Source organism: Phyllobates terribilis, unplaced genomic scaffold (genome assembly GCF_046119375.1).
Source record: "Phyllobates terribilis strain yellow unplaced genomic scaffold, ASM4611937v1 Scaffold_12__6_contigs__length_324123572, whole genome shotgun sequence".
Classification (NCBI taxonomy): Eukaryota; Metazoa; Chordata; class Amphibia; order Anura; family Dendrobatidae; genus Phyllobates; species Phyllobates terribilis.
Window position 1 is genome coordinate 257,134,872 of NW_027362772.1, and position 20,989 is coordinate 257,155,860.

Genomic DNA, 20,989 nt, shown 5'->3' on the forward strand with positions numbered 1-20,989 from the left:
GTGGGTATTACCCCCTTCCCAGGCTTCAAACATCTGCCCCAGCCGTCTGCTTAACCTCCGCTAGAGCCTAAAATTAAGGGGAACCCCACGCCAATTTTTTTAATAATAAATCCTTTATTTTAATACTAAATGACAAGTACAGTAACCAACACTATCACTGTACTTCATATATATGTGACTGACACGTTTCTATCTATCTAATCTATGTGTGAAGCTCTATTCTGTCTGTTATAAATTGTCGGGTACCGCTGCTGAATTGCCGGCCGGCTTTTTTAAAGAGACGGTGCATGAAAACACTATTATTTTTTTTGATAAATCCTTTACGCTAAATGACAAGTACAGTAAGCAGCACTGTCACTGTACTTCATATATATGTGACTGACATGTTTCTATCTATCTAATCTATGTGTGATTCTCTATTCTTTCTATTCTAAATTGTCGGGTACCGCTGCTGAATTGCCGGCCGGCTTTTTTAAAGAGACGGTGCATGAAAACACTATTATTTTTTTTGATAAATCCTTTACGCTAAATGACAAGTACAGTAAGCAGCACTTTCACTGTACTTCGTATATATGTGGCTGACATGTTTATATCTATCTAATCTATGTGTGAAGCTCTATTCTTTCGGTTCTAAATTGTCGGGTACAGGTGTATGCCGCTGCTGAATTGCCGGCTTTTCATGTTTCACTGTTGGCACTGTTCCTATCGATTTGGGCAATCACTGTAATGCCACAACCACCATGGCTGTGGCATTACAGTGAGTGGCAGACAATCCCTGCATGATTGGTGCTCTAAATAGCGCCAGACATGCAGGACACGCTTTTGGTGCACGAACAGTTATCGAACATAACCTCGAACAGCCGAATTTTTTGCAAATCGTTCGGGTTCGTCGAACAACTCGAACACCGCCCAAAACAGCTCGAATTTGAGATTGGCGAACAGTTCTAGTCGAACACCGCTCATCTCTAGTTGGCTGTAGTCGGGGTAAGCCAGGATTTCCTCACTGGTTAGGGCTTCCTTCATTAATGCAAAGGACTCGGTCTGCTCTTTGCCCCACTGGAATGGGGGACTTTTACCTGTTTTGGACTGTCCTACCAGGAGATCTTGTAGAGGTGCTACCTTTTTCGTATAGTCCTTAATGAACCTCCTGTAGTACCCGACCTGTCCCAGAAATTGACGTACTTCTTTGATGTTCCTTGGTTCAGGCCACTTCTGGATGGCAGTGACCTTTTCTGGGTCTGGTGCTACTCCCTCTGAGCTGACTACGTGTCCCAGGCACTGAACCTTCTGTTTGAGCAGGTGGCACTCAAATACCTCAAATACGCCTCAAATACCTCCGCCAGGTACTTTAGATGGTCTTCATACGTCGTCGAGTACATGATAATGTCATCCAGGTATAGCAGTACTGTCTCAAAGTTCCAGTGTCCCAAGCAACACTCCATCAACCTCTGGAACGTTCCGGGTGCTTTGCAGAGTCCAAATGGCATGCTGTTGAACTCGCACAATCCCATCGGGGTGGTGAAGGCTGTCTTCTCCCGGTCTTCCTCAGCAACAGAGACTTTCCAGTACCCACTAGTAAGATCCAATGTGGAGAAGTAATTTGCAGATTTTAGGGCAGTCAGGGATTCCTCTATACGGGGCAAAGGGTATGCATCTTTATGTGTTATTCGATTAATTTGTCTGTAATCTACACACATCCTCATGCTACTGTCCTTCTTTCTGACCAGGACCAGGGGAGCTGCCCAAGGGCTATAGCTATCCCTTACTACCCCTGCCTTTTTCATGTCATGCAACATTTCTTTGTTTTTTTGGTAATGTGCTGGTGGTATGGGTCTGTAACGCTCCTTAATGGGTGGATGGTTACCGGTGGGTATGTGGTGTTGTACCCCTTTAACCCTTCCAAAATCAACTGGGTGTTTACTAAACACCTGTTCATATTCCTGAACCACTCTGTAAACACCGTGTTTCTGATGGACAGTAGTGGCGTCAGTCCCAACATGGAGCTATTGACACCATTCCTCCAGCTGAGCTTCGGAGTCATTGTCCTCCTCTGTATCCGGTGGGGTCAAGGATTCCACTGTGTGTATGGCATCATTATTCACAGTATACAGTCTGGCAACAGTGGCGTATCGTGGCAATTTAACTTCCTCCTCCTCACAATTTAGGAGACGTACGGGTACCCTTCCATTGCGTACATCAACTACCCCTCTAGCAGTTAGGTGTGTAGGTCTGTGCTCTGAGTAGATGGGCTCTACTACCACCTGGTAGTTCTGTCCCTTGAGACCTATTGCTACCCTACACCAAATCAGCATTTCACTCATTGGGGGAATCACAATGGGTATCGGGTCTGTCACCCGTACATTACCAATCTCACCACCTGTTTGTTTTACCTGCTGCTGCTACAGGAGGGCTCGAATTTCCTTCTGGAGCACCTTCCTCTGCCCTGGTTTGGCAGTACCAGCCATCTGTTGCAGTAAGAACAACACTTCTCCCAAACAGTTACCAACTACATTTGTACCAAGTATCATATACAAGTCTGTATCACCAGGGTTAGACTCCACTACAATCAGCCCTTGGTCCGTTAGTTCTTCTCTCCCCACCTTCACTGTCACGTCCTTAACCCCTACTAGGTTAAGAGGAAGGCCATTGGATGCATACACAGAGAGATTTGGGGCTGGCGGATGGAGTTCATCTAGGGACCAGTACCTTTTGTAGAGGATGTCAGGTATGATGGTCACCTGTGACCCGGTGTCCAGTAGTGCAGGTGTTGCTATTCCGTCCAGCACGATGGGCAGGAAAGGCCTTCCTCCTACAAACTGGTGGTACCAGCTTGATGGGCCTGGTTGGTCTACTCCTGGGTGTCGACCCTCGGCCACAAGGTTTGCCCGTTTAAAGGACAGGTCCGGGTGGTATGGCCTGCCTTGTTGCAACGGTAGCAGATGAATTCTCTTGGAGGGCGATGTTGGTCGTTGGTCCTCCCACGGGGTGGCGTTGTCCTCCTTCTTCTCCTCATACAGGGGACATCCTCAGGACTGTCGGCGAGTAGGATGCTTCCCTCCAGCTCGGGCTCCGCCTGTAGCTGCAGGGCGCTCAGGACAGTGGTTAGGGTTTTACTTAGCTGACGCACTTCAGAGCGCAGGCTGTCCAGCTCGCTAGGGGGCACTGTTTGCACCTTTGTTTCAGCCGTTAATGAAGGAGCAGTGGGTGCTGCGGGCACTGGGGTGGCCCCACCCTGGTAACGCTGGGTAGCAGTATCTGATGTTTCCAGGGGCTGAAGGCCCTTAATAGCCATGTCCTTCAGGGTGTCAAAGGTGGCATTTGGATGATCTAAGGCCCACCACCGTACAGTTCTGCTCTCCTCCTGGGACCTTAACCCCCGGATGAATTGTTCTATCAGCATTTTGTTCTCATCATGTATGCTGGCTGGACTAACCTGTTTCAGGGCAGCAGTGCCTCTTGTAGGCGCCAGGCATAGTCCCGAATACCGTCCTCAGGTTTCTGGGTACAGTGATAGAACCTCATCTGATGATCTGTCTCAGTGCGGTTTTCAAAGACAGTTTGCAGTCTCTTAAATATAATGGATACTGATTCCTGGTCTGTGGCCGGCCAGGTTTCAACTTCCCGCTCTGTGGCACCAGTCAATTGTCCCAGCACAACAGCGGCTCTCTGTTTACCAGTCATTGAATACATGTCCAATACACCGCATATCTTTCTCTTGAATCCAGACAGGGTGTCTGGTTTGCCATCATACTGAGGAAGCCATTTTGCTCTGGGGATGTACGGCTGGGCCATGGGCATGACTGGAATCGCGACCCCTGCTGGTGGGGCAGCTGCTCCGGCCTGAGCAGGGCCGGGCGCGAGTTGACCATCAGGAGCGTTAACCGGTGCTCCGGCGTTTTGCTGGTCGTCGGCCATGGTTGCGCCCCCCTAGTGAACCGTAGCCTACCTCCTTTACTTTTGATCTGGTAGGCCGCAGCTCCGCAGGACCTTGCGTTTCCCTCGCGGCTGACGTCAGAGCGTGCGCTTGACGACAGGCTCCTTCCAGAACCTGACGCTTCCTGGTTCGGTGTCGAGGCGCGAGGCGGGGCCTGGGCTTCGCGCGCTACCAACAGTCGCGCCTCTCTGGTTCCCGCGGTTACACCCCTCTTCTTCCTGCGTGGCGACGCGGTAATGGCGGCGATGTTCACTACGGTACAAACACAGTTCAATTACGGCACACAGTACCCGGTGGCAACGGGCACGAAATCCTGTTTGTGACGCCAGGAAGATAGTGTCTCGCCCAGGGGGATATAGGGGACTCAGTACCCGGGCCTTTTACCTTGTTTAGGATGTCACGGCAGTCGGCTCCCGGGCCCGTACTCTGGGGTCTCTCTTGAAAAAGGGGTTTTTTGGTCGGTAACAGTTTTTGTCTCGTGACGCCATCTGTGGTTTCTGGTAACAGGTACCAGCGCTGCTGCAGACCTCCGGGGCAGGTGTTAGGGCAGCTGGGTTGGTGCGGCTCTCCACAGGGCAGTGTAGGTGCAGATGGTGATGCTGGGCATTGTAGTGCAGAAGAGATGGCGCAGCAGGAGTAACTGACAGAGACAGGAGATTCACTTCAGTACCTTTACTGGTGCAGATGTCAGGTACGGTCTAGGGTACTCGGTAGGAAGGGTGCACTTCAGGACTCTCCCCAGTGAGCGGGTATAAGGCCTCCTGGTCCATTTCTCCCTCTCTCTAAGCTCCTGGCCAGCCTGCAACTGGGTCTAGCTTCTGTGTTGTGTTGTTCTCTCACCTGTCGCTTGGTAGTAGGACCTTTCTCTGGCAACCACTATCCCTGGATGCTGGGGCCTTCGTGGTTCCTAGTCCTGTAAACGGTTTAGCTTCAGGTCGACCAGGGATCTGTAATCCTCCTGGTATACCGGTAATCCCTACTGGGTGTAGAGGACCCTGTAGCCGCGGACCCGGTGTCCAGTTTGTATTCTGGGGTGAGGCTGTGATGCTCCTCTGCCCCCTTAACTCCTTTCTCCTCTCTCCTTGCCTCGGCCACACTCGGGGTCCTCAGTACACAGCAGCTCATGTGCTGCTTCTTCACTACTCTCAGTGTCAGCACACTCTCTCTCAGACTGAGAGACTCTCTCTGCCTAACTCCACCCTCCAGTATATATATCCCTAACAGGGCTTCCTCTGGTGGTATGAGGTGGAAGGGTGGAGGTGTCTGTTTGTAGTGAGGGCCTCTTGTGGAGAAGTCCGTCCATGCACCCTTTTGGGTCCTGTGGTACCTGTAGTAGCAGGGTGCCACATTAATATTGTGCCAAATTAATTTCACGTGAACTATCACATGATCTATCACAGGGGATCATGTGACATGTCACATGATACATCAGGTGTGCGTAGGGGGCCCCGCGCCTTCTAAACTGCCCGGGGCCCTTGCTACTCTTAATCCACCCCAGCATACGTGGGTTAGCGCGCAGGCGCTCCTGCAAGGCCTGCTTCAGCTGCACATCCCTGAGGCCTGCCACAAACTGGTCCCTTAAGATCACGTCAGGGGGGCCCATTCCCAAATTCCCCATGTCGTCTTTTCTAGTGATATAGGCATGCACCCTCTGTAATGCATTAACATACTGCGTCACAGTCTCCCCCTCCTGCTGCACCTGATGAAACAGCCGTATCCTCAACTTTCCTACATTGGTGGGATCCTCATGCATCTCCTCCAATATCCGCACCACTTTTTCTACAGTATCTCGGTCATGGGGAGGGCGGTACCTCACGGATTGTCGGGCCTCGCCTTCCAGGGCCACTAAGGCTATTTCGGCTTGCATAGCTGGGGTCATCGGATGCATACGTAACATACTCCTAACTCTCTCAACCCAGTCCCACAGCATCATATTGTCCCCGGTGAACTTTGGGAGATTGCTGAGCATGGCCCCCAGTGGCAAGCTAGATCTAGGGGCTCACAGGATGGACTGATCTGCAGTGTCTGTGTCTAAAGACTGCATCCTGACGACTACGCCAAATGTAACACAGGTACTTTAGATGCAGTGACACAGAAACACAGAGCAGCCAGTACAGGGTTAATAAACAAGGGCGATTTACTGTAACATGCAGGGAGTAACAGGGGAAATATGGGGACAACAAGGAAGTAGCAGGTTATATGCTATGAGGCTGTGTGCCCACGATGCGTTTTTTAAGCGTTTCCGCAGCGGCAAAAACGCTGCAGAAACGCTTAAAAAACGCATGGTAGAAGGTCTGCCATGGTCACCAATGATAATCCGCATGTGCTATGCACATGCTGCGGAAATTTCCGCTGCGGATTATCATTGCGGAAAAATAAGCAGCATGTCCATTAATTTTGCGGACACGCAGCGTAATTGCCGCCATTGACTTGCATTGGAACGCTTGGATTCCGCATCACTGCATCTGTACATGCGGAATCCAAGCGTTTCAATGTGCGGATGGTACCTGGGTGTGGAGGAGAGGAGACTCTCCTTCACACCCGCGTTCCATAGAACCTGTAAAAAAAAGAATAAAATAAAACATAAATATTATATTTACCTTCTGACGGCCCCCGCTGCGCTTGTCCTCCCTTGCAGCTCGCGGTGGACTGAAGGACCTGCGCTGACGTCATAGTCATGTGACGGCAGGTCCTTCAGTGTAGTGTACAGCGAGCTGCCAGCAGCCAGGACGGAGCGAAGCAAGACTGCGGGGGCCATTAGAAGGTAAGTATAGATTTATTTTTTTATTTTTAAACATTCTTTAAGGTCACACTATATAAATCCATGCCGTTTGCATGGATTTATATAGTGTGACCAAGTTGACAAGCACTTTCCAAGTGATGCTAAAATCGCTTGGAAAGCGCTTGTCAACCCGCATGCGGAAATGCATGTGAAGAACGCTTCACATCCGCATGTCCCTGGCAGGAAAAACGCATGTACAATCTGCACGCGTTTTTTCTGCCAGGGAGATGCAGAAACGCTCAGGAAAAAATCCTGAGCATTTCTGCATCATGGGCACATAGCCTGACTGACAATCCACAGTTGGGCTAGATGTACAGAGTCGACATGGTTGTATTCGGCAGTTTTACACTTAGCTGAATCTTGCTCCTCACAAGGCACTTGCCGGCTTGTGCTGGTGTTGCTTTCTTCCGGCTTCCCCGCCTAAACAATGCTCCATCTTCTGGCGGCAGCGGGCGGTCTCCGGTTTGACCCGCTGAGCCCCTAGTCCATAACAATGCACCTCACTTGCTCGGCTCCAGGGATCCTGCGTCTCTTCTCCCTCTAGTCGGGCTTGACTCCCACTGTCCACTGCCGCTTTTCCCGCGCAAAAACTCCTTTTCCACACTTTTCCTAGACACAAGCTCAGATGCCCGGTCACCTGACTCCTCAGCTCTCTCTCTGGACACAACCCCTGCTTCCCGGTCACCTGACTCCTGTCTCACAGTCTGTCTTCCCCCTGCAACAAGAGTCACGGCCCCGGCAGTTCCGGATCCCTTGTTCTGAAAGTACTTACACCCCAGTCTTCCCCCTTACACATGCACAACTTACATACACATACATACTCACCAGTGGCGTACTGCAGGATGACATCACTACATGGCACCCGCTGTGCTGAAACGTGCGGGCGCTTCAGAGCGTTCGCTGCAGAGACCGGAGCAGCGGGGGAACAAGGAGGAGAGGAGAATATTGTATTTTGTTTTTTAAATCAATGAGTAAATTGTGGTGGCCATAATACTGTATAGAGGACTATGCTATAGTAATAGTACATTGCTATCAAAATATAAAGTGATAAGCAGCACTGTGCCCCCCATTAACTATAATCTCCACCTGCCAATAATATAAATTATTCAGTCTCTGTGTGCACACGGAAAATATACAAGGCTTTACAGTGCAAGCAAAGTGAAACCCCCATCATTGCTTTCTCCCAGCACCCCCATTATTGCTCTCTCCCAGTACACCCATCATTGCTCTCTCCCAGCCCCCTCGTCATTGCTCTCTCCCAGCAACCCCTGTCATTGCTCTTCCCAGCCCCATCATTGCTCTCCCCATCCCCACCATCCTCATCATTGCTCTCCCCATCCCCACCATCCCCATCATTGCTTTCTCCCAGCACCCCGATTAATTGCTCTCTCCCAGCACCCCAGTCATTGCTCTCCCAGCATCCCCTGTCATTGCTCTCTCCCAGCACCCCCATCATTGTTCTCCCACCACCCCCATCATTGCTCTCCCCACACCACCCCAGTCATTGCTCTCTCTGAGCAACCCCGTCATTGCTCTCCCACAGCAACCCCATCATTTTTCTCCCCAGCCCCATCATTGCTCTCCCCATCCCCACCATCCTAATCATTGCTCTCCCTATCCCCACCATCCCCATCATTGCTCTCCCCATTCTCATCATTGCTCTCCCCATCCCCATCATTGCTCTCCCCATCATTCTTCTCCCCATCCCCATCATTGCTCTCCCCATCCCCATCATTGCTCTCCCCATCCCCACCATCCCAATCATTTCTCTCCCCATCCTCATCATTGCTCTCTCCATCCCCATCATTGCTCTCTCTATCCCCATCATTCCTTTCCCCATCCCCACTATTGCTCTCCCCAGCCCCATCATTGCTCTCCCCATCCCCACCATCCTCATCATTGCTCTCCCCAGCCTCATCATTGCTGTCCCCAGCCCCATCATTGCTCTTATCTTCCCCATCATTTCTCTCTCCAGCACTATCATTGCTCTCCCCAGCCCCATCATTGCTCTCCCCAACCCCATCATTGCTCTCCCCATCCCCATCATTGCTCTCTCCATCCCCATCATTGCTCTCCCCAGCCCCATTATTGCTCTCCCCATCCCCATCATTTCTCTCCCCAGCCCAATCATTGCTCTCCCCAGACCCATCATTTCTCTCCCCATCCCCATCATTGCTCTACCCAGCCCCATTATTTCTCTCCCAGCCCCATTATTCCTCACTCCAGCCCCATCATTGCTCTCCCCAGTCCCATCATTGCTCTCCCCGGCACCATCATTGCTCTCCCCATTGCCACCATTGCTCTCCCCATCCCCATCATTGCTCTCCCCAGCCCTATCATTGCTCTCCCCAGCCCCATCATTGCTCTTCCCAGCCCCATCATTGCTCTCCCCAGACCCATCATTGCTCACCCCATCCCCACCATTGCTCTCCCCAGCCCCATTATTGCTCTCCTCAGCTCCATCATTACTCTCCCCAGCCCCATCATTGCTCTTCCCAGCCCCATCATTGCTCTCCCCAGACCCATCATTGCTCTCCCCAGCCCTATCATTGCTCTCCCCAGCCCCATCATTGCTCTTCCCAGCCCCATCATTGCTCTCCCCAGACCCATCATTGCTCTCCCCATCCCCACCATTGCTCTCCCCAGACCCATTATTGCTCTCCTCAGCTCCATCATTACTCTCCCCAGCCCCATCATTGCTCTCCCCAACCCCATCATTGCTCTTCCCAGCCCCATCATAGCTCTCCCTAGACCCATCATTGCTCTCCCCATCCCCACTATTGCTCTCCCCAGCCCCATTATTGCTCTCCTCAGCCCCATCATTACTCTCCCCAGCCCCATCATTGCTCTCCCAAGCCCCATCATTGCTCTCCCCAGCCCCATCATTGCTCTCTCCAGCTCCCTCATTGCTCTTCCCTTGCCCATCGTTTCTCTCTCCAGCACTATCATTGCTCTCCCCAGCTCCATCATTGCTCTCCCCATCCCCATCATTGCTCTCCCCATCTCCATCATTGCTCTCTCCATCCCCATCATTGCTCTCCCCAGACCCATCATTGCTCTCCCCATCCCCATCATTGCTCTCCCCAGCCCCATTATTGCTCTCCCAGCCCCATCATTGCTCACTCCAGCCCCATCATTGCTCTCCCCAGCCCCATCATTGCTCTCCCCAGTCCCATCATTGCTCTCCCCATCCCCACCATTGCTCTCCCCATCTTCATCATTGCTCTCCCCAGCCCTATCATTGCTCTCCCCAGCCCCATCATTGCTCTTCCCAGCCCCATCATTGCTCTCCCCAGACCCATCATTGCTCTCCCCATCCCCACAATTGCTCTCCCCAGCCCCATTATTGCTCTCCTCAGCCCCATCAGTACTCTCCTCAGCTCCATCATTGCTCTCCCCAGCCCCAACATTGCTCTTCCCAGCCCCATCATTGCTCTCCCCATCCCCACCATTGCTCTCCCCAGCCCCATTATTGCTCTCCTCAGCCCCATCATTACTCTCCCCAGACCCATCATTGCTCTCCCCAGCCCCATCATTGCTCTTCCCAGCCCCATCATTGCTCTCCCCAGACCCATCATTGCTCTCCCCATCCCCACCATTGCTCTCCCCAGCCCCATTATTGCTCTCCTCAGCCCCATCATTACTCTCCCCAGCCTCATCATTGCTCTCCCCAGCCCCATCATTACTCTCCCCATCGCCACCATTGCTCTCCCCATCGCCATTATTGCTCTCCCCATCCCCATCATTGCTCTCTCCAGCCCCATCATTGCTCTTCCCTTCCCCATAATTTCTCTCCCCAGCCCCATCATTGCTCTCCCCAACCCCATCATTGCTCTCCCCATCCCCATCATTGCTCTCCCCATCATTGCTCTCCCCATCACCATCATTTCTCTCCCCAGCCCCATCATTGCTCTCCCCAGACCCATCATTGCTCTCCCCAGCCCCATCATTGCTCTCCCCAGCCCCATAATTGCTCTCATCATCACCACCATTGCTCTTCCCATCCCCATCATTGCTCTCCCCAGCCCTATCAATGTTCTCCCCAACCCCATCATTACTCTTCCCAGCCCCATCACTGCTCTCCCCATTCCCACCATTGCTCTCCCCAGCCCCATTATTGCTCTCCTCAGCCCCATCATTACTCTCCCCAGCCCCATCATTGCTCTCCCCAGCCCCATCATTGCTCTTCCCATCACCACCATTGCTCTCCCCATCGCCACCATTGCTCTCCCCATCATTGCTTTCCCCAGCTCTATCATTGCTCTCCCCAGCCCTATCATTGCTCTCACCAGCCCCATCATTGCTCTCCCCATCGCCACCATTGCTCTCCCCATCGCCACCATTGCTCTCCCCATCCCCATCATTGCGCTCCCCATCCCCATCATTGCTCTCCCTAGCCCCATCATTGCTCTCCCCAGCCCAATCATTGCTCTACCCATCCCCATTTTTGCTCTCCCCAGCCCTATCATTGCTCTCCCCAGCCCCATCATTGCTCTCCCCAGTCCCATCAGTGCTCTCCCCATCCCCATCATTGCTCTCCCCAGCCCCATCATTGCTCTCCCCTACCTCCCCTCTTTCTCCTGTTCCTCTCCCCAGCATTTCAGTATATATAAAAAAAAAAAAATAAAAAACACAACTTACCTCTCAGCCTCCTTCCCTGCAGCAGCATCCTCCTCGTTGCTGGAAATTTTCGCTATGACCCAGGCGTGCACTGCATGATGATGTCATCAAGCAGCGCGGGCCTGTGTCAGGGAGGAAGCGCCAGGCAGGAAGCAGAGGTGAGGATTGATCCCTCCAGCTTCGCTGCCATTTTCCTCCTGTCGGCAGCGGAGCTGGAGGGATCACTCCCTGCCCGCTTCATATGATGAGGGCAATCGGGCCATGGGTCCCCCGGATTCTGGGACTCCGAGAAGCAGGCCAGATTGCCCTCAATATTAACTGCCCAGCAAGGGCTCCCCTGCACTGCCGGGCCCCGGTGCAGTTGCACCGGCTGCACCAGCGGTAGGTCCGCCCCTGTGGAAGACTATGGGGAGTGCAGTATACTATATGGAGGACTATGGGGAGTGCATTATACTGTATGGAGGACTATGGGTAGTGAATTATACTGTATGGAGGACTATGGGGAGTGCATTATACTGTATGGAGGACTATGGGCAGTGCATTATACAGTATGGAGGACTATGGGGAGTGCATTATACTATATGGAGGACTATGGGGAATGCATTATACTGTTTGGAGGACTATGAGGAGTGCATTATACTGCGTGGAGGACTATGAGGAGTGCATTATACTATATGGTGGACTATGGGGTACATTATACTATATGGAGGACTATGGGGAGTGCATTATACTGTATGGAGGACTATGAGAAGTCCATTATGCTATATGGAGGACTATAGGGTGCAGTATACTATATGGAAGATTATGGGGGGCCATTATAATGTTTTGAGGGCTATGTGGGGGTAATTATAATATTTTGAGGGCTATGTGTGGGCCTTTACAATATTTGGAGGGCTATGTGTGAGCCTTTATACTTTATGGAGGGCTATGTAGGGTCCATTATACTGTATGCAAGCAATTATAGAGTGTGAAGGCTTGTGTGGGGTCCATCATACTGTGTGAAGGGCTGTGTGGGGGCAATTATACTGTTTGGAGGGCTAGTGGGGGCCATTATAATGAGTGGCAAGGTGTGGGGACCATTATATTGCATGTAGGCCCATTATACAGTACTGCATGGAGGGATGTGTGGGGGTCACAGTTGGGTGATCACATTTCCTGTATGCACTCTTCTTCTGATAATACAGAATATGGTGTCCTTAAGTATATCCTCTTAGATCTGGATCAGAAGGTCAGTGAGCTCCTGGAAAGTTTATGGCGCTACTTGGCAAAATTGGATGAAGTGATATATAATGTAACAGAGGTTCTTAATTAGATTCAGGTCTGAGGAAAGTGAGCGCCAATCAATGGCATCAATGTCTTATTATCTGAGTGTAGTCCGATTTTTTCCATGGACTCAATGACTTGCATGGCCAAGTGCGGATACAAATCAAGCATGCTGTGATTTTTTTCCTCGGACAGACTCTGTCCGAGGATAAAATCGAACATGTGCACGGTCCTATAGAATAAATTGATCCGAGTGCGATACGATTTTGTCGGAGATGGGATCCGGAGCTAGGATCTTGGAGATGGGAATACCCCTTTAAGTCCTCTACCAGACATCACTGTGTTTAGTTTTGCTCGTATAGGACATCTAGGAAAATAAAAGCAACATGTACTTAGTAGAGATGAGCACAAGTGCTTGTTACACGAGTTTGCTTAGGTTGCTCGGGTATGGACCGAGTATCGAGGGTGCTCGAGTGACATGTTTGAGTCCCCGCAGCCACGTGTTTCATGGATGTTAGACAGCCACAAAACATGCAGGGATTACCCATGTTTGTCAGGCAATCCCCGCATGTTTTGTAGATGTCTAACAACTAAAAAACATGTGGCCGCGGGTACTCAAACATGTCACTCGAGCACCCGCGATACTCGCTGCATACCCAAGCACCCTCGGCAAACATGAGCAATGAGCACTTGCGATCAACACTAGTACTTAGATTAAAAAAAAAAGTAAAAAGCTATAGAGAAAGAATACGCTGTAATGTAATAAATACATTTTCAATGAATTAAAAAGTATCACAAAGCACTAAATTTACAAATGGTCTCAAACTTTCACGTTGGCCTACATCCCTTACCAAACGTAGGGCCCCTCGTCACATAAGTCATCCATTTTATAAAGGCAGAGAAGTGGTTAATGCTTCAGTATAATAGTGTGGGCCTCCTGGTTACATTGCTAACCATCCATTCAATGAGCTTGATTGATAGATCCTCCCTTCTCCTTTATTTAGCGTCTTTGGTATTATTCCTCTGCATCCAGCTCTCGTCAGGGAGCCATCACGCATGGTTTACAAGGTCTCATTCTAGCTTTCCTCCACATGACCTCCCACATTCAGGTTCAGCGCAGCAGCACCTGAACTGCTGAGAGGACAGAACAATGTCAGCGCTGGGCAGATTAACCCTGGTGCTTGCCAAATGTTACCGGCCTACCTGCTCTGAATGTTTGAGAGTTTTGGGGAAACTGAGTCATCGGCTGTAGGCCTTGCACATGGTAGGGCAACTCTCCAAAGATTGCTCTCCATTAGACCGGTTCACTCCTGTTCTCCCAAACATAAACTCAGTTAATCCCCTCTGACTGCTGTAACAATAGCAAGCAGGGCCCCGGCTCATTAGCTGCCAAGTCTCCTGTACTTTGGCTGAGTGAGCAATGGGCTCTGTCTCCTGAACACTCATCTAGGTGGTACATTGCCTGTAAAGAATGTGCTTTTTACATCCAAAAAGACAGTTTCTAAAAACAAGAGCAGGAATACGAGGCCTTCACATCTGTTTCATCTCTCATGCTTCCCACGTGAATCACCTGCCCCTAAATCCTGGTAACACTAGAGTTTGGATTGCCGGATCATATGCGTACACCATCAGTAATACAGAGGCCGGTAACTCTACTAGTGTAACTTTACATATGGTAGGAGTGTTAGGGGACAGACTGGAAGTCACTGCGCCATCTGTAGTGTGTACCGAGCATACCCTGGCTCAGTGTTGAACTGGAGTGGTAAGGGCCCACCACTAAGATTGAATCTAAGGGCCCACTGTTCACCTACATCTAAAATATCCTAACCCTAGTAAACAAATTTACTTTTCCTTCTTTGTAATCTGAAACAAAATAGTTTGTATAATGAATGATTAGCTGATCCCTTTCTCTGTAAATATTGAATCAAGTATATTAGTACTGCTCATTAGCACTCCTTCACAAGGGCCCACCGGGGGATTCACCCGCTTCCCAGTGGGCCAGTCCGAGTCTGCCCTGGTTCCCCAACAAGAAACCAAAACTATAGGAACAATTGATATGGCCTTATTTTTAGGGTTTGCTCACACTAGAATATACAATATTGGTCCCATTCTCATCCAGAAAAGTGGGAAGAAGTGTTCTCCCTTGCCATCCGTGTGCAATCCGTTTTTTACTCAGCAGCTATTAATCTTTTTCAGGACCATTTACAGTTTCCTATCTTACATAATTGTAATATATCCTAAAAAATCAGATGCAATACTGATGGTCTCTTGTTCGTCCGATTTTTTTCTCTTGCACATTTCGGAGTCTAATTGTAGCATGCTGCGATTTTTTTTTCTCATGCCGAATATAGCTGAGAAAAAATACTCAGATCTACATGGCCTCATCGAATAACATTGGTCCGATTGTTTTATTGGATTGCACTCCTCCGAGTTATACGCCATTGTGAGCGAACCCTTGTAATCATCCAATATGGATGAACTTGTACTTTTGGGCTACGTTCCCACGATGAGTATTTTCGATGGTTCAGATTTTTGAAAAAAATACAAGTAACCTATTTACTTAATGGGTGCAGAAATGATGCATAAAATCTGCAACATAAAAAGCTCACCAAAAGCTCATTGTGGGAATGTAGCCTAAATGTTGCACAACAGCAGAACTTTTCCAAAAATATTTAGGCTATGTTCCCACTTGCATTTTTTGAAAAATATGTAGCATAAAAAACTTCTACTATCCTATGTTAGTTAAATGTCTCACACTGGTTACGCCTCCTTATATTTTTAGTAAGCTCTGGAGGCAGATTCTCATAGAGATCTATGTCCAGCCCATAGATCTTAACAGCTCATTTACATATAAGAAGAAACATGGATATCTGTGAAATAAGGCATTGGATGCAGATATCAAAGTATCATTATATCCAGATTCCTATGACCTGCATGTCCATGGCTTAGGAGGGTTGATCCTACTGACAGATTCCCTTTAAAAAAGTGTGCTTCTCCATCTTGGGAAATGGTTAACTTGGTTGGAAATTCCCATTGATAACATACATCTCTGATATAACAAATCTGCTATTTCTAATGTTGCTGATGAAAGATCTGGGAGAAATTTAAGCAGCTTAAATCTTTCCGGAAGATCAATTCCTTTTCCAAATGCATTGAGTAATTGCTCTTTGACAATAGTAGAAAAACTTTATACATATGCATCAGGCAATGCAACATGGGATTATTTTTTTGTCCAAGTCATATTAAAACATAGGGAAAAAACTTTTCCATACTTTTGTATGTAATCAGAGGGATTGAAAGGCCCTTTCAACCTCTATGGGTTTCCATTATGGCTGTTTATAACTCTAGAGCACTTCCATCGAGCCATGTTGTGCCTGCTGCATGAGGCCTTAGGCTTTACCATCACAGTCTTGATATACCATGTGGAGATAGATGATAGGCAGTGATATATTAAGCATGAAAGCTTTTTTTGTTATTTTCCAAAAAGCATATAATCTTTATGGTTCACTAATGACATGAATTGCTAAGAGATGGTTATACCTGAAAAAGTTGTCTTCCTGCCCATTCTCTTATACAGTGGATATAAAAATGTTGCTTGGCTAAGTGAATACTTCTAGGGCCACTTAGCTCTTAATGTGACCATACACATTTGGGCAAAGTCAACTGAACCTGATGATTTTGGTGGGACTGGTCAATTATTCTATGTGTATCGGGGCCTCCCGACACTTTCTTGATGGATGTAATCAGAGGAAAGAAGGATCAGGCATCTTGGCATGCCCAATCATTTTCTTCTCAGGGGAGATATCGGCCATATACATACACAGGATATAACGCTCAGCTGAGCGTTAGTTTGGCAGACAGCAATATCTGTTCCGACTCCCCGCTACTAGGGTTGAGCATTCCGATACTGTAATATCGGGTATTGGCCCGATATTCGCGGTATCGGAGTTCCGATACTGAGTTCCGATATTTTTACAATATCGAATACCGGAATCGAAAGTTCCCATAATGCCTGCGCTCTGCAGTGTCTCTGAAGGATGACAAGCTGGATGGCAGCGCTCAGCTGCGATCTAGCCTGTCATTAGAATGCCATCCCTGCGTGGGAGAATTCTCCTGATTGTTTAAAAGCCGGCGGGCGGTAAAAAGCCGCCGTATTTTAAACAATCACACAGCCCCATACTGCTTCCCCGCAGCCTACCACCCCGATCCTCCGCTCCCCTCGCCACCTCCCATCCCGATCGTAAGTTAGGACCGGGCGGGGAGTGCAGCACCAGGGAGCGGGGAGCGAAGGACCCGGGCGGGGAAGCCGGCAGTGAAAAGACTTGACCGCGGCTTTCCCGCCGGTTATTTCAAATGAACAGCTGAGGTATCAGGTGATGCCGATGAGCTGTTCATTTGAAGTAGCCGTGGTGCCCTCAGAGGGTTCATGTGAGTTCATGCTTGACTGCATTGCATGAACTCACATGAACTTTCCCACGGCCGCAAAGGTCAGCCACACCTCCCAGACCATCAGCCTGTCATGATTGGTGTGTGTGCGGTGTCTGTGCGATGTGTGTGCGCGATGTGTGCGTGCAGGCAGACATAGGCCGATGTGACACTACTACTCCCATCGGCCTATGTCTGTCCCCCGTCCACTCGTGCCAGCAGGATCAGCTTGATGGGAGCAGTAGTTCCCATCAGCCTGATCCTGCTATTTAAATTGCCCTTTAAACTGGCCCATATGTTATTTTGTCCCCCATAGTTTTCTATTTTTGCCCCTATACATGTTTTATTTAGGCCCCCATATTTTTTTTTTGGAGTTGTTGGTCCCCAATAAATTTTAAATACATTTCATTGGTGGCCAGTGGTTACCTAAAATAAATTAGTTTATACATTACCTGTCCCCGCCGATCGCCACCTAAAATAAAGTAAAAATAAAAAACTACACCTATACTCACCTAGACACCTAATTCCCCGAAGCCATCGATCTCCTGTAATAAAATATAAAATAATAAACCACAACCTTATCCTTACCCCTCCGTAGTAGTCCACGAGTGTCCCATGAAGATCTCCAGTTTAGAGCAGACGCATAGAATGTGACCGCTCTAAACCGCTGCCGCCGCTAGAATGACGGGGCCGTGAAGCAGCCCCGTCATTGCATGAGCGGGTTCGCCGGAGTTCAGGCAGCGCTGCTCCGGTGACCTCCTTTACGGCCCTACTGTAACGTGAGAAATTCCCACGGTACAGCAGTGCCGTAAAGGAGGTCTCCGGAGCTGCGCTGATTGAATGCACTCTGGTGACCTCAGTCAGTGGCTCACGCTGCCGGGAGCGGACGTATTCCCGGCAGTGTGAGCTTACGGCAGCCATGCACAGCTGTCACCATCTCCAGATGTGATAGCTGTGCATGGGAGATCAGCGCAGGAATGTGGACAGGTAACTATTTTTTTTTAGTAAACTAAGAATGAAATAAAATGGTGTGTTTTATTTCAAATAAATTATTTTTTTCTGGGTGTAGTGTGTGTTTTTTCTTTTTAACACTTTGTAGGTTAGTAATGGGGGTGTCTTATAGACGCCCATCATTACTAACCTGGGCTTCATGGCAGCTGGCGCTGATATGAACCCCACCACTATTACCCCCCGCCACTGCACCAGGGCAGCATGGAAGAGCGAGGCTAAGTGCCAGAATTGGCGCATCCTATGGATGCGCCATTTCTGGGGCGGCTGAGGGCTGGTGTTTCTAGCCTGGGAGGGGGCCAATATTCATGGCACCCTTCCTGGGCTATTAATATCAACCCCCAGCTGTCTGCCTAGCCTTTGCTAGCTATTAAAATAGGGGGGACCCCACGTCATTTTTTTTGGGGGGGTCCCCCATTTTAATAGCTAGTAAAGGCTAGGTATTCAGCTGGGGGTTGATATTAGTAGCCTGGGGAGCTCCGTGGGTATTACCCCCTTCCCAGGCTTCAAACATCTGCCCCAGCCGTCTGCTTAACCTCCGCTAGAGCCTAAAATTACGGGGAACCCCACGCCAATTTTTTTTTAAATAAATCCTTTATTTTAACACTTAATGACAAGTACAGTAAGCAACACTGTCACTGTACTTCATATATATGTGACTGACATGTTTCTATCTATCTAATCTATGTGTGATGCTCTGTTCTTTCTGTTGTAAATTGTCGGGTACCGCTGCTGAATTGCCGGCCGGCTTTTTTAAAGAGACGGTGCATGAAAACACTGTTATTTTTTTAAATAAATCCTTTACACTAAATGACAAGTACAGTAACCAACACTGTCACTGTACTTCATATATATGTGACTGACATGTTTCTATGTATCTAATCTATGTGTGAAGCTCTATTCTTTCTGCTCTAAATTGTTGGGTACCGGTATATGCCGCTGCTGTATTGCCGGCTTTTCATGTTTCACTGAGAGCACTGTTCCCATCGATTTGGGCAACCACCTCCCCCAATACATTCTACATTATTGTTAGTTGTTTTCCTTCATGTAGAATTAACCTACAAGGAAAGAAAGAGTTTATTTTCATTCCGATATTTGTGTCCCATTGACTTGCATTGGTTTCCGGTATACTTTTTGGGTATCGGCCCGATCCAATCCGATCCGATATTTCCTGATATCAGAAGGTATCGCTCAACACTACCCGCTACACATGATCATTCATGGGTTCTCAAGGGGGAGAGAGAAGAAAGCTTCTGGCAGTAGCATATCTACAATGAAAACAAAAAGGATCAGCTCTAGAAATTCCATCTAGACAATCCCTCTCTCACTTACATCTTCTGTCCCAGAGAATCCAGAGTCCTCTATACACATTAGGTGATACCTCTGAAATTGGCGGATTTGATAGACTTTAATTTCATGTGTATGGAGGCATTTACTCTCCTCTCCCTACTAAAAACAAATGCATGCTTGGTCAAACCCATGCTTGCCAACTTTGAGTGATGCCTGTACCGGAGATTTATTATAATCATGTAAGGGACCTAGGGTGGCTGTGATGGCGAGGGAATGCTGTACTCCCTCATCCTGGCTCCCAAACAAATACAAGTGTCCCGATCCTTCTTTGTGGTGTGTACAATGCATGTCACTCACGTTTTGGTTGCAGGTCTCTGCTGACTCTGTTCCTTCCATCACAGGAACCACCTCAGGCACATTAAGGGACTTCCACTCCATTTTATAAAAACGATCTTTACTGGCCACTTTCAATTCAATACAGTAGAACATATGTGACGCTCACAGCCCACCCTAGGAGATGGGGGTACTCGGAGCCGGGTCAGATGTTGGGGGTTGTAGTCGTGGCCTGGACCCGTTCCATGCCCAGGGCCGTCACAATAAAAGATTTAATGGGCTATCAGGGTTTGGTGTTAATCGAGTGGATTAAATGACTACGCCGCCTGTGGTTTCTGGTGATCCTCCACCAGCGCTGCGTTCAGTCCTCTGAGGCGGGATATAGTGGCAGCAGCAGATGGTACTACTCCCCACAGGCGGAGCAGGGCCTCAGGGCAGAGAGAGCAGGAGGATGGGAGTTGTAGTGGGAGATGTGGTGCGGTGTAGTGCGGTGCCGCGTTGCAATAAGGAGCCGGAGGCCATAGGGATAGTCTTCCAAGCTTTACTCACGGTAGAATGCACAGCTGGAAGGTTTCTCCCTGCTCCTCACGGCGCGCTGCGGCCACCAGGAAGGGGTTCAGCACATTCCGGGTAGTTCGAGTGCATGAATCAGGACCCCCTGCACCAGAGTGTTCCGAGACTTTCCCACTAGGTCCTCTCCTGTCCGTATGTGGTACGTGTTACAAGGCTGGGTCTCCCTCTGGACAATGCACAGAACAAGGGTACGGGTGGCGACTCCGCTCCGTCCGTTACCCGCTGGGATCCACTGAGCCTCCAGGCTTCTCCGACTAAGACTTGAAGTGACAGAGTCAGATATCGGGGGCCAGTACCCCTTTTGCAGCAGGAATCCCTCTGACTAGGCCAGAATAGTGAGGACAGGTGGCGTATACCGCTCCGTCTGCATCCCCCTTGAATCCTTTTGCCTGTGGAGCTTGTCTCCTCTGCTCCCCTCCAGGCCTTCTTAGGTAGGGACCTTGACCGGGTAGAGACAACCGTTAACTCTAGCCCATTCCTCGTCTCAAGGCCAGAGCACGAGGACCGTGTATCTTCTATCAGCTGCAGGTTCACACAGAAAGCCACGTTCAGTGATGAAGATCACAATCAAAGACCATAAGCCCAAGATGACCGTTTATTAAATATGAATTTTGTGGTGTAACCTAAAGTGCGTCCTCCACCCTCACCCACTACATGGTTCCCCCTAACTTTTGGTTCCCCCCATCTCCTCTTATCCCGGCTGGGGAAGCACTATGGTGCCTTAAAGCCCCCCTCAGGTGGGAGAGGTGTAGTGTTGGATG